Source organism: Macaca nemestrina, chromosome 14, assembly GCF_043159975.1.
Source record: "Macaca nemestrina isolate mMacNem1 chromosome 14, mMacNem.hap1, whole genome shotgun sequence".
Taxonomy (NCBI): domain Eukaryota; kingdom Metazoa; phylum Chordata; class Mammalia; order Primates; family Cercopithecidae; genus Macaca; species Macaca nemestrina.
Window position 1 is genome coordinate 10376203 of NC_092138.1, and position 15381 is coordinate 10391583.

Below are 15381 nucleotides of genomic sequence, written 5' to 3' on the forward strand. Positions count from 1 at the left end.
GAGTGGACTGGCTGTTTAATTGGTAAGAGTTGCTGGCCTGACCACACTATAGCATGACCACGTGGATTACTGTAGAGATGGCCTCAGGTTCCAACATTCTCCCCAAATGTTTGCTTCTTGCCCAGTCAAGAGGGGATCTTGAGACTCCTAAGTGGAGGTCGTGAGCTTGCACCCTGCCTGACTGTGTAGACAGACTGTATGGATATATGAGGTGGGGGTGGGGGCCAAGGGGCTATTACTGCTGTTTGGAGATATTTGCCTCTTGTAGATCCAGCCTTAATGGTTTTGTGACATCCTAGTACTAGCAAACTCTGTACAAAGTGGGTATCAGAGTTAATACTGTGAGAAAACAAAGTAGTGAGAACAGTTTTGCTAAAGATAATGAAATATCACATAATGTCTGCATTTTACCATTGACTTGCGGGCATTCTTAGAAAAACGTAATGTAATCAAAAATCCAGGACATTTTTGGAAATCGTATGCTCTCTAGCAACTTTGTGTGAATTTTTATACAAACACTGTTTTTTGAGTTACATAAAATGTTATAAAAATAGAAAAAAAAAGGAAATTACCCTATACTCCCCCAGTAGAAGCACAGACCACACACTCACAGCTTTAGAATGGACACACAGCCACCACATTTCCTGAATAAATTCACACTCTTCAGACTACACATACTCAAACATGCAGATGCCTGAATAACACACTCACAATATACTCATAGATCCAAATACACACACAGCTGTATACTCCCAAATACAAACATATACAAGCCTCAATCTTGAAAACTATAAATATTCTGTCCATATCCTCAGATTATATACATATAGCTTGTAACATTCAAATACACCCAGTCATCTCTCTGCCTCCAAATTCTTCACACCAAAAATGTACACCTAAATTCTCATCTAGACACCATGAGCATAGATAAAACTCCTCTACTCTGAATACACACAAATCCAACACACAAAGCATTAAAACATAGAATGTTACCTGCCTTTTCAAATGTATGCACACATATTCACAATATCTCACAGTACCGTCAAAATGCACAGAACCACCCCCAGCACGCAAATACACACACACACACACACACACACACCCCATTCAAATATGAACATATAACTATCCAGTACCCTCAGAATAAACCCAAAACCCATTATGCTTCTGTAATATACTAAAAACTCACCCATATTCCCCTAAAAACACATTTTCAACACCACTGAATACTTAACCTACCTACATAAATATGTATCTTAAATATATAATACATATACATGACACAGAATACAAATACCCAAAACAGACACAAATCCCCAAAATGTGTTAGTATAAAAACATCCCACACCTGCCAATGCCTCCCTTGTCATACAGCAGCCTTCACACACATAAACACACTCCCTCATCAACTCCCCATACTCCTTAGTGAAATGTAAACACAGCAATGGAACATGTTCTGAATGTATACACAACGGGGCAGATGTATCACTATGAAGAGTATTCATAGTCCTTCTCTGTGGTGTCTCTGTCTGAGATATTACACCTCCCTAGTCTGTTTAACTCAGGTATGGCCACGTGACTTGTTATGGCAAGTGAAATGTGAGCACAAATGCCATGTATGACTCTGAGCAGAAGTCCTTCTAGTCCTGTCCCAAATGAGGCTGCTCCCCCCATCTGGATTCAAGGCACAGGACCAGTAACTGATCAAAGCCAACCAAAGGAGGACACGTAACATACGTGAGAAACCTATGTTGTTGGAAGTCACTGAGATGCAGAATTATTTGTTATATCAGATAATCTGGGATATTCTGATGGATGCATACCCCACCCACCAAAACAGAGAAATACCACACTGCACACACGCACATGTGTGCACTTGCACACACACACGTGTGCACTTGCACACACAATCCTCTCAAAACTCCCCAAATATGCATCCTTAATTATCTACAGTTAGAAATACACATCTACAATCTTCCATGATCCAAATAAATGCACAGACACACCAACTCTCAATCTCCAAATGCATATATTACACACTCCAGCTTTCTCAGGCCAGCTGCATAAAACCTGCACAAGCCATGAATTCACACGTGCCTCATCCCACCAGAATTCAACACATACTTCACATAACTTTACCCTCCTTCAAATACATATACACGCTCCCTACATATACTCTGAATATCCACATAAACTACCCACAGTCTAGAACACATATAATCCAAAAGAATCCTCACATTATACACAAAACTCCAACTCTACCACAAACATATGCGGTGGCTTTCCTTCCTAATACATACACAGCCCCTCACACTTCCTAAATTCATACATATACAAACTCCAACTTTGTATGCACAAAGACACACTACCCTAAATGTACAGACCTCCACCTCCTACAATCCTGAACACATACACACATGCATTTGTCTTCCACCCTCAGACTACAAATGAAGAAAGGGATTCAAGCTGAACAGAGGCAGACTGCGGTGGACGCGGGCATCAGCCACCTAGATCCCTCCTTGACGAACGACTTGTTTCACCATTTGCTGGGAATACTGTTGGAAGACAGACTTGGCTGTCAGGCCCTCCCAGGGTTGCTTCAGCTATGGAGAGCACCCGTGCTGAGTTCTCGCCTCTTTCTGTGGAAGCTTCATACCCAGTGGCTAATCGGGGCAGGTGTAAGGCGGCTGACTAAGGACAGTTCTATTGAGACACTTTAGTACCACAGCAGCATATGGGGTCAGATGAGACGATTTAGGGGCCCGAGTCATGGTTTAACTTCTCCTTCAATGCAACTACACTCCCTTTCTTCACTTCTTTTGAAAAACAAAACATAAACTCTCAGGAATGAACTAAGGGCACCCAACATGAGACCACATTCTTTTGATTCCTTCATTCAATGATTATTTATTTTTTATTTTATTTTTGAGATGGAGTCTCACTCTGTCCCCAGGCTGGAGTGCAGTGGCACGATCTTCGTTCACTGCAACCTCTGCTTCCCAGGTTCAAGCAATTCTCCTGCCTCAGCCCCCCGAGTAGCGGGACTACAGGTACGCGCCACCATGCCCAGCTAATTTTTTTGTATTTTTAGTAGAGATGGGCCACCATGTTGGCCAGGATGGTCTCAATCTCCTGACCTCATAATCTGCCCGCCTTGGCCTCCCAAAGTGCTGGGATTACAGGCGTGAGCCACTGGGCCCGGCCCATTCAATGATTATTTATTAAGCACCAACAAATACAGTGATGACTACTCTTTTATGGAGACTACACCCCATGGAAGTAAACAGATAATAAGTAAATATACTATGAATACACACAGTTTCCTGGAGATGTTCAGTCAGCAATTAGATTAAGTGACTGACGCTCTGTGGAGACAAGTGAGGGGCTAAAAATACAGATTTGAGGAAAAATGCAAAGGAGAGAGTACATTCCCTCATATAAAATTGTTTCTGCTGCTGAGGTTTCCTGCTTATGGGGCATCTGCAATTTTGGCATAAGGTACACATTCATTTTCAGGTTTATCAGTTATTCACCGTGGTAATATTGTAGATTGGCAGGTTACTGCAGAATCCAACGGACTGAAGCCATAAGCATTCACATCAGGCCTCTGAGGGTCAGGATCTGGCTTGGCTGTGCTGAGTGGTCCTTCTGCTCCAGTCTGTTCCCCTGTTCTTTATTACCTCCTTGGTACAGACACTGTAACAGGTGCCCCAGAGGATTTTAAGGTGAACAGGTCAACTCCCTGTGTCTGAGGTTTAAATCCTGTAGGAGCAGAGGTTTCCAGCATTAATTTTGCTGTGAGACAGAGGTTGAAGTTGGAGATTTAGGGGCAAGAGAAAGGAGCCCATGCTCCCCTGGGGCCATCAGAAGAGGGGACTCTGAGTGTGGATGGGAGGGGGCCTATACTAGGGGAATGGGCAGTTATGTTCCGTATGGATTAGTAATCACATTAGCTAACAGTTATGCCATATGTATCTAGATGGGAGAGGGCCTATACTAAGGAAATGGGAGTATAGACCATGGGAACATGGGAAATATTCCGTATAGACTAGTAAGCACATTAGCTAACAGTTATGCCATATGCACCTAAAATACAGCATTCACTGATCCAAGCACTTTACATGTATGAATGCCAATCTTTATAACCCTGTGGAGTTAGTACTATTATCCTCGTTTTACAGATAAGTAAACTGAGGCTCAGAGAGGTTAAAATACTTGCCCAAGGTCACAAAAGTCAGGTATACACTGGGGCTTCTGGGATTTGAGCCAGCAGTCTGGCTCCAGAGCCTGTACCCTTGACCTGACCATGGCTGCCCCTTGAGAAACTTTCCTGCCACTGGGGGAGAGCTGAGTGCAGAGAAGACATTTCATACAGGAAGTGACATTTCAGTTACATCTTCTGGCAGTGAAGCTCCCCCAACATCTTCTGGCAGTGAAGGTCCTCATGGGGGAGGATCACCCAACCACAGCCCCTTCCAGTGCCCGCTGTCAGCACAGCAGCTGTCTCCTCGCTGGGAGAACACCCATCTCCCACTGCCTGCTTCCCATGCTGGGCCTGGGCTTGTCTCTCCTGGGATACCTCCAGCTACATTTGCCTCCACCTTTCATTAGGAACCCGAGGTGACTCCCAAGAGAAGGCCCTGGGCTCCTTAAAAACCCCAATTCTAACCTGTAGACACCATGGACATACTTATTACTCAAAGGATGGTTGAATAAAGTCTTGATCTGCAAGAAGGACCTAGACCACTGAGCCCCAAGCTGACATTCCCCCAGTGTTCCCTACTTACAGCCCCAGGAAATGAGTCTGGGCAAGGAACGAGAGGCGAGGGACTCTTGTGTTGTGGGTAGAGGGTCTTAATATGCCCTGACATGCCCCCTCCACCTCTTTGTGCAGTCAAAGCCTGCCTCCCACTCCATTCCCGACCCCCAGCTCTCCCTGCTTTGTTCCTAGTGTCTGCCGTGCCGGCCCATTCTGCCTTCCCTGGTCTTGCCTTCTGAGTATCCTTCCTTTGACCCCAGGCTCCTGCAATGGACATCAGAACAGCCTCCTTTGAAGGGGCAGTTCCTTAGTGGCCTCACCGTTTCCTTCTGAGTGTCCTCAGACCCACTGCTGTGTCACTGTAGGGCACCAGGGCCCAGTGAGGACTGAGACGGGAACAGATCCTTTTTCCTATCAGCTCCTGGGAAACAGAACAGTCAGGGGCTTCTAAGGGGCTGGACAGAGGGGCCACTCAGCACACAGTTGAGGAAATCTTCTGTTCATAGAGAGAAGGGGGTGGTGCAGGATACGTTTCATGACATACACTCCTCAGAAATATTGAGCCCAGAACAAATGGCTCAGGCCGACCTCAGTGATTCTAGCAATTTCCATTCATGCAACCTGCATGGGAGATTTTCTGTGCTGATTCAAGACCAAGAGACACATGTACTTCCCCCTCAGAACTCAGGATCCGTGACTTCCCCTTTCAAAACAAAGAAATCCAAGAAGATCAACCTGGTATACATTACAGTGCATTTTTATTTAAGACATATATTATAAAAGCAGACAGAGCTCCATTCTGCCAACAAAACACAATACAACTAGTACAGCATACCCTCATTATGTTAGGGCAGGACACGAGGGGGCAGCGAGAGCCACCAGGAATCCATTTGTACCACAGGGAAGTGGCTATTAAAACATTAAAGGAAGTGATGTTGGCACATTTTATTGGCGGGAGGATTCACCACGAGGAAGAAAAGGCCAGAAGGTGACGCCCGGTAAGGAGCAAGGCCCACAAATCCTCGGGTGAGTCTGAGGGAGGAGGTGGTGGCTGTGGGGTCAGCAGGTGGGCACATCCATCACGTGGCTCCCTCTGCTGGGCTTGTGGCCCCATGTGCAATAGAGAAAATATGGAAGGTTGGGTCACCCAATCAGAAACATGAAGCTGGCCAGGCACAGTGGCTCACGCCTATAATCCCACCACTTTGGGAAGCCAAGGAGGGCAGATCACCTGAGGTCAGGAGTTTGAGACCAGCCTGGCCAACATGGTGAAACCCCATCTTTACTAAAAATACAAAATTAGCTGGGTGCGGTGGTGCACGCCTGTAATCCCAGCTACTCCTGAGGCTGAGGCAGGAGAATCGCTTAGAACCTGGGAGGCGGAGGTCACAGTGAGCCGAGATCATGCCACTGCACTCCAGCCTGGACAACAGAGGGAGACTCTGTCTCAAAAAAAAAAAGAAAGAAAAGAAAAAAGAAAAAAAAAAAGAAACATGAAGCCGAGATGCACTTGCCACTCCAGGGGCATCCTGAGCCTTTGGAAAGAAAGGAGAACCCGTCGACAGGGTTCTCAGAAACATCAGAGCCACATTTTCTCAGGGGGGCTTCCCTGTCTCTCCAGACCCCAGCTCCCAGCACCCCTCAGGACAGAGGCTGCCCAGTTCTGCCCGTGTCATTTCACTGACCCCAGCCCCTGCCAGGCTTCTCCCACACCTGCAGGGCCAGCACCCAGTGTGCTGAGAGAGTGTGGATCCACAACCAGATGAACACATCAGGGGGAACCGAATCCATTCTCTCTTGGGGTCCTGAGCCTCCCAGTGACAGAAGATCCAGGAGACGTGAGTGGGAGGCCGCCCTAACAGGATCTCACATCATACTCCAGATTGCTTAAGGGACACAGATCGGTGCCTCCTCTCCTTGACTGTACCCTCCTCACTCCTTAGCACCAGGCCCGGCTGTTCATCCCTGCTGAGGTGCAACTAAGACCTTCACCTGCAGCTCAGAGGTGCCCCAGACAGGAGCACAAGAGGAGGCTCGCTCCCACCCACAACCCAGGCCAGAGCGAATCTGGCTGCCCAGGCTCTGTGTCTGGCTTCTGCCCCAGGACCTAAGCCCATGTAAACTCAGGCTTCCTTGGCCTGCCCTCCCCAGGCCCAGGTTCTAAAGGTGTGCTCCCCACCACTTCCTTGTTGCTCCTCCACTTTGTCCCTAGAATTACAGCCCAGCTCTAGGTGGGACTGTCAAGCTCTGCCCAATGTCTCCCATGAGAAATCAGATTCAGGCCCTTGTGCCTGAAGACTCCTTGTGAAGACTCCAGATGACACCTTCTCCAAGTGCAGCTAAGGAGTCACCTTGGGCTCCTCAGGCTGAGTATACATTTTCTGTACGGAACTTCAGAAAGAAACGGTCAACATTAATTCCTCACTTTGCCAGAGAAAGAAGAAAATGTCACATGCCTTTGATTCCCTCTTTTTACCATGACTCCACTGAGACAAAACTCCTAACACAGAAACCAACACGTATTCTCAACATTGGGTACCTGCTGGAGGTCCTGCCTTAGCCCCGAAGCCTCAGGTTTCCATGGGGACAGGTTGGTTGAGAACTGGCTCAGCTCTCAGCCTGACACCCAAGAGTATCCCCACCCAGGGGGTAGATGGTAGTGCAGGCACAGGTTCTGCAGGCTTTCATCTTGTGGAAAGTATGTTAGAGGGTGTCCTTGTCACTCGCCATGACCCAGAGGAATCAGCAGGGACATCAGGATTGAGAGAAGACATGGCACATCTGACCTCCTGTCCTGGAAACCCTACATCTTTCTGAATCTGCCCATCACATGGACAACATCTAGGGAAGTTCCGCTCTGCACAGTGTTCTGTCTACCAGGTCCACCCATCTGAGGACCCAGATGCTAGAACACACAGATACTGAAGGAGCAACCACCTGCCTAGGTGCAGGTACCCCTGCATCCATCTGTGGGAGGAGGAGCCAGAAACCACCATTTATAAGGATTCTTTGACGCTAAAGAATGAACCAACTATTTAGGAGTAACACAGTGATGCAGAATGATCCACCCTGGTCATTCTGTAGAATACACGTAGAATCCCAGTATACACACCCATTAAAGTCTCAGTATTCTCGCTTCATACAAACATCTGCTTACAGATTCTGAACACACACACAAACCCCAGTGGTGTGTTGCTAACTGCTTAATAAAATGCTCTCCAGGGGGAAGTAGGAAAGCCTAGATTTCTGATGCTTATGTGGTGTAAATATCTCAGCATGACTAATTTTAAACTACCAACCTAATGCCACTGAACAGAGAGCAGAGAAGAGATGTGCCGTGCCCAGTGGCTACCCCAAGCTAGCACAAGCCAGCTCCAGCACAGCCACATCCTTTCATAGGAATACATGTACACAATGTACCTGCACCCTGAGTAGGACCCTCAACTCTCACCCCAAATATACAAACAAAACCAAACTAGGTACCTCCAGAACACAACCTCCTCCTGTATCCTGAACAGACATACATGACTGAGACAGGATAGGGTGGTCATAGCCTCCATTAAAGGAGAACAAACTTGCTAAACAGATGAAGAGAACAAACCATCCAGCAGTGCCCAAGGAGGTCCTGCAGTAAGGAGGTGGTAAAGAAGAAGGGAAAATCTTCAAATTCACGCAAGTGCGAAAACCCATGATTAGTGTCCCTGGGTTGACCAATGCTCATGATAACAGTGAAAAACACACCCTTGGGTAGAGATTTAAGATGTTAATGATTCACGTGATATAGGCACTAGCATGTGCAGCAACAGCGCATGCGCGTCCAGAGAACCACGCAGAGCGTGCTTAACAGTGAGTGATATAGGCACTAGCATGTGCAGCAACAGCGCATGCGCGTCCAGAGAACCACGCAGAGCATGCTTAACAGTGACACCCCTTCCCACCCCTTCATGAACAGTCAGAGAACCACCCGGAGCGTGATTAACAGTGACACCCCTTCCCACCCCTTCATGAACAGTCATGGAAGGCTCCCATAAAGGAGCTTTCCCCAGTGTCAGTCAGTGCTCTCACCTTTGAGCCGCCCACTCTGATCGACTGTTAGGGCGTACATTCGCTTTGCAATAACCTCTCTTGCTTACTTTTACGTTACACTTGCTCTCAAAGTAAGACTTCTTCTGTACAGCAAAGTCAAGAACCTGAAGCAGCCCACCAGCAATACAACTGCTCCCTGTACCCTAAATACACAGATGGACTGCCCAATTACTACTTAAATTTGTAGACAAAACTCTACCTGCCCCAAATGCTCACATCACTGCTAAAACCATATATATACATATATATGTGCCCAAGTACAAACAGGAACAATGAACACAGTACCCATATATACTATGAACCCTGAAAGGACTAATCCTTCAAGATGGATCAGGAGTAGCTAACTGGGCCTAAACTCAAAATGGAGCCAAGCGGCAATTTGCTGACTGCAGGTCTCACACATGTACCCTGCTTCCTGCAAAAACCACGTACTTGTGTCACCTTGGGACTTTCACAGCTGTCTGTTCCTGTCTATGCCACCTAAATCAAGGGGTACCATTTTGTCATATGGACTTAAGAAATAGATTGTGACTTGCATCAGCCAATCAGAAATAAACAAGCTTGTATCCCTCATTTGCAGAGTGAACCAGATTGGGAATCTGACAACGAAATTTCTCTATAAAAGATAACACCTCTCTTTGTTCTTTCAGAGTGTACCTTTGTTTTGCACTGAAGGCTGGGACTCCTTGATGTGCAAACAGCTTACTGGAATCAAATTTCTAATTTTTTTCTTTTGTTGTTTTTTTTTTTTAAGAAAATCCTTTTCGGTAGATTTGTTAACTGTACATAATGAAAATCCTATAGGCATAGGCGCTAAAAAAAATCACAAGGTATACAACACCTGTGTCATGCATCACCCAGAAAAAGAATCACATACAATCCCACAGCTCTAAACTATAAGAATCCATGATTCTTGAATGCAAACACAACCTACACAGCCTCTCTGTTTCCAAATACATGCACTGAACCTCCCACATCTCCCAGAATACAAAATACAGAAGCCACATAAACTGAAATACACACAGAACAACAAACTATTTTTATCAAGTACATATACGTCCACCTCACAAACACTGAGAACACACATACGAGTGGCAACACCAAGTTCTGCGAGTATTACATTTCACGACAGGCACAGAGGACCACTAAGTCTTAATATACCCAAAACCCCTCATATACACACTCACAAACTACCCATGAATACACACCCCACCCTCCCAGACCCAGATAAAACCCGTTAAAAAAACAAACAAACAAACATAAAAACATCAATACTACTCTAATACACACACACAATTTTCATATACCCATGGGCACATACACACTCACACAAATATCCCCAATCCCTGAATGTATAAATTCCCCGAAACACTATCCAATCAATATCCTACATGTCCAGAATACAACATCCTCACCCCATTCCCCAAACATGCCCAAACACATGTACAAACACCCTAGCATTCTCCAAAGAAATACACTTTAAATACTAACAATCTCATATTTTATAAATAGACTTAGATAATTCATCTATCTGCTGATAAATATACATACAAACCAGAATACACACTCAAGATGCATGGAAATATCTCCAGCATATCATTTATAAATACCCATAAAAACACTCTCCAATCCCAAATTATCCCAATCTTGTATGAACCAGCTCCCACATTGCCAAATACTAACCAATAACCACATCACACACCTCTAATACATATAAATCCAACTCTCTTACTTTCCTGTATAAAAAGAGAACCCCATCTCTCTGTCAGACACACACATACTAAATTCCCAGAATATATAACTCTAATAACCACTTACTGAAAAATACAAGCACATAGCTCCACAAAACATTCATCCAAACTGCCATGCCCTTGAACACACACACACGCAAACGCAATACTCATGTAGTTCTCTAAATGCCCTAAATATACCCACAATTAACTAATACACCACAAATATACAAACGTGCCACCTCATATCCCCAAATACACATACAGTCCCACAATACCTGATCATATGTAATCACACTTCCAAATGCTCACACAGAAATAACTCCTCCATCTTCCAAGACACAGAATCATACAAACTCCACCTCACAACTGCACACATTCACCCTACCAGTCCCCCAATAGACATGGATCTGCCCTCACACATTGAAACAGCCATACACACCCCCTGAAAATCATGAAAAGAAACACACATCACCATGCAACATGTCCTGAGTACTCAAATGGTCTTCCTACATTCCCCAAACATGTAAACCAAACACAGTGTACATCCACAAAAATAGAGACAAGCACTTTCTCTATTATTGCCCACGTGCACAAGGTAATTCTTCCAAATCTGCCCAACATTAGACAAATACAAATCCCCAACATTCATCTGGGAAAACACATGGAAAAGACATCTTCACAACCCAAATTCCAAATATCTAACCCCAATTCTTCTGGTATACATATCTTACATCTCATATCCTCTAAATATAAACTCTCTCTCCTACATACTTTCACAAAAACAGTTATGATCTTCTTTTTTGGGGGGCGGGGAATGGAGTCTCACTCTGTCACCCAGGCTGGAGTGCAGTGGCACGATCGGGGCTCACTGCAACCTCCGCCTCTTGGGTTCAAGTGATTCTTCTGCCTCAACCTCCCGAGTAGCTGGGATTACAGGCATGCACCACCACACACAGCTAATTTTTATATTTTTAGTAGAGAGGGGATTTCACCATGTTGGCCAGGCTGGTCTCGAACTCCTGACCTCAGGTGATCTGTCCACCTTCACCTTCCAAAGTGTTGGGATTACAGGCGTGAGCCACCGCGCCTGGACCAGTTATGACCTTCTTTAATCTGCAATCTCCACACAGACACCACCAACCCACACATGTGAATACATATCAGATTCTCACCAATTAAATACATATCAAATTCCAAACTGAAAATTCATATAAACACATTTTCACATACACAAAACCACCCCACAAATCTCACACCCTCCAAAATCCAAAACAAAACTTCCTGACATTCTCAAGTATACACTAACCCAACCACCCAACATACACACGTGTGTGCAGTAAATTTTAGACACGTGTAGCCTACAATTTACAAATAATATACCACTACTTTTTATTTGTAAATTCCACATAAGCAATTCTCATAGAAGCTTTTCTTGACTTTGGCCATACTCTTGCATCCACAACCAACTGTGCTACCAAGTGAACAGACCATGACTAAAGGCCTGTTCTTCGACTTTGCAGCTGCTCATATCATTGACAAATGGAACATGCATGCTGGCTGATCATTCTGATTAAGTCAATGAGCTTCACAACTCACTCAATGAGGTTGTCCGTGAGAACTTCACTCATTTTACGAGGACACGAGCTACTTCTCTGCTGAACTGCATCACGGTTTCAACTGCTGAGGTTTTCCTTAAGCTTTTGCATTGCCTGGAATGTGAGAGGCATGGCGGAGTCACACTTGGGGTTCCCGCTGCCTTGTTAAACCTCCCACCTCACTTTGGGGCCAGGTGAGCAAGGGAAACGAGTGCTGCCTGGGCGTCCCGCAGGGCCCCCAGGAGGAACGCTATGAACTCTCCCGCCTTGAGCGCAGCCACAGGCTTGCTCTGGCCACAATGTGGGGTCGCCCCGCGGACACTGGTGACCAGCGGGAACATGACCAGGAGGCGATTACCTTCTAATCACACTTGGCTTTAGTTTTAGGTAACACCAACGAGGACGCCATTAAAGCGAAGGCCGTTGGGTAACCGCCCTTTGCCCTCGCGCTACGCGATACGCGTCTCCCCTCCCAGAACCGCCGGCAACCCCCGCTGGGAGCGGTTGACGGCCGCTGGCCGCACGCGGGAACCCCGCCCGCCGGAACCCCGCCCGCCTCAAGGCTCGTGCGCAGGCGCACGGGGCAGGCCTAGAGCCCGCCCTGGGAGGGCCCGGCAGGAGATGGGGAAATGGAGGGGCTCGGCGCCTGGAAACTTCCTGGGGCCGACGAGGCCTCCTCTTTGGAACCTCCGTGACCGTGCCTCTGAGAAACCAGCGCGTCGGAAACGACCACTCCTAATTTTCCGTAATACAAACCTGCAGTCAGTGCACTTAGGTAACACCCTTGCTGAAAGGTTTACCTTTGGAGGGTTTATTCTAAAGCAAAGTATCCTCGAATTGCATGTCTTGCATTGCGTTTGGACTGCATTTATTTCATTCCTGCTAATGCCTTTCAAAAAATAACATGCCCTGTTTTCCTACTCAGTCTGGAGGTTCCATTAAAGAACATTTCTGGCAAAGAATTTTAGACCGGAAAACACGCTCCGAAAGATACTTTCTTCTGACTCAGTTCCCAGAGTTTTTCCTATTGTATTCAAATGATTTCTAGAAATATTTTTGTTATAGCTTTGATCAATTTCTGTCCACAAAGCAGCAGATAGTAGGGGAACAATTCCACACTCCCCCACCCCCGACTCTGCAACACAGTGCAGAATTCCAGTTGGCAATAAAAACTAGTAGAGAAGCAACTCACTGACTTGAGTTTGTAATAGCTTCAGAAGAACTTTAATCATCACATCCTTTCTGCTCATTTGCAGGATTCCTATCGTCTGTCTCCACGTGATAACACTAAAGAGCCTTTACATCTATACCGGCCCAGGGCCTCAAGTGCAGAGACTGAGAGCTCTGCAGGGCACAGCGTGGAGCTGCCATTCCTCTACCGTTCCGTGATCGAGTGGAAGAGCATGTGTACTCTGAACAGGGGATCCAAACCCTGAGATGTTCTTTCTCAGCAGTCAGTGCAGCACAGGACTTTCTGTGGGAATGCTAAAAGAGCAGGGGCCAGAGGGCTTTTAGCCATCACCTCCCATGGCCAGTCTTCACAAATTACCTTTGGCTAATTTGATGGTCTCTCCTCTTGGGGTCTAGGACTTCAAACATGTGCAGAAGCAATTGCAGAATTGAGGCAAGACATTGTTCCACAGTATATTTTTTGTATCACTGGCTCAGAAAAAGACTCATTGAAATCCTGTATCAAAGCCGTGTGTGAACATCTTGAGAAAGCATCGGTTCACTGACTTGACAAGGGAGGAGGCAACCAAGAATTCTGCCCTTTTTCAGTGCCTGAGTGTGATATTTTGCCTGAACATCCCTCTTAGATGAAATTGTTGATTGAAAATCATTTAAGTTTTTGCCCCATGATAAAAGATCAGGTCCTCAGAGCTCCAAAGCATTTACTGTTTGTTTTGTTTTGTTTTGTTTTGGTCAGTTTACCATGATTTTGCTTGAATTGCTGTCTGTTGATCTTCTCAGCTAAGATGGAGGTAGAGTTGCACAGTGGAAGAGGACTGCATATAAGGAGGCAGCTCTGTCTCAGAGGACAAAAGGCCTGGGAGCACCCAGACAGGCAGTCACTCCCCTCCCAGTAGCCACTGTGGAGGTATTTCATAGAAATGCTTGCTGGACCATTCAGGTTTAGAGTTGGGACAAAACTGAGAACTCTTGAGAATATTGGACAGGAGTTAGGAAATGACCTTCTCATGCAGCTGGGGCAAGGAGGGGAGAACCTTGGGATTGAAACTTGCAGTCCACCGCCTGCCCCTGCAGTGTGGCCCCTGTTACATTTTCCTGCAACTCTGCCTTCTTGAGTGCAAATGTCTTCGAAAGGGGCAAATGCTTTGTAAGTGCCAACAGGGTGTGTTTCAGCGAATGTTCACAGTGTGCACCGATCCAGCTGAAGGCCTCTTCCCTTCCCCATCACCCTCCCATCAGTGCAAAATTACCCTGCCCAGCAGGGAGTGAGGTGTGTGTCTCAGAAGATTTTGTTGCTGTGCTCTGAGTACTCACTCCTCATCTCCTTTGACCAGTTTCCTAACACTCCCCTTGTTCACAACACAGAACATGAGTGCTCTTTCCTGTCATTGTGATGCTGATAAGCAGACAGTGATTTCAGTGTGAAAATGAGAATGAAATTTTTTTTTTAAAGACAGGCTACAATAATTCCCACGCAGAGAGCCACATACGATGACACTGGATTCCAAACAGCAAGAATGTATGGAGAAGATGAGACCAACAGTGAGCTGAGAGAGGCCGCCAGGATTCACATATGCGAGGGGATGCATGGGAATGGGGATGGGACGTTGGTGGATAGCATCCTGGCTTGTCTCAGAATGGACATGGGTTGTGGATTTCTAACTCTTGGAGAAACCAGAGTTCTAGGAATTGTAAGCTGCTTTATGTTAGGAAAGAAAAGATGGTGTTCTGCCCTTCTGTCCTTTACAACTGTGCATACTGCCACTAAACCTGGAAGCTGAGAAGGGTATAATGGCTACTCCTGACTTCTCATCAAATCAGCCTGCTATTGTTTTCTGCAATGGTTGTGTTTTGTGGTGAAGCCAAGATTCACACCTGAGTCTCCTTACTGCAAGTTCTCACTCTCACAGTGGAGGGTTAACAATAATCACTTCATATGTTGCACTTTTTTGGAAAGAGTTACCAGATAAAGTGCAAGATCCTGGTGAAATGTGAATAACACAGATAAAGGAAAAAC

At 45.9% G+C, this 15381-nt stretch overlaps 1 protein-coding gene across 5 annotated transcripts in view; it reads right to left on the reverse strand.

Annotated features, from left to right (window-relative positions):
- Positions 1 to 12684, reverse strand: part of LOC105498787 (double homeobox protein 1-like) — a 112966-nt gene extending 100282 nt beyond the window's left edge. The window contains exons 1-3 of one of the 5 annotated variants that reach the window (XM_011771126.2): positions 12532 to 12684; positions 12175 to 12287; positions 3534 to 3762 (exon numbers count right to left, since the gene is read on the reverse strand). The gene's annotated coding sequence lies outside the window, so the exon portion shown is untranslated. Of the gene's footprint in view, positions 1 to 3309; positions 3763 to 5079; positions 5099 to 12174; positions 12288 to 12531 lie in introns of those variants that run through there. The other 4 variants (XR_011612349.1, XR_011612348.1, XM_011771125.2 and 1 more) reach the window with 4 other exon arrangements.
- Between the last annotated feature and the right edge of the window lie 2697 nt (positions 12685 to 15381).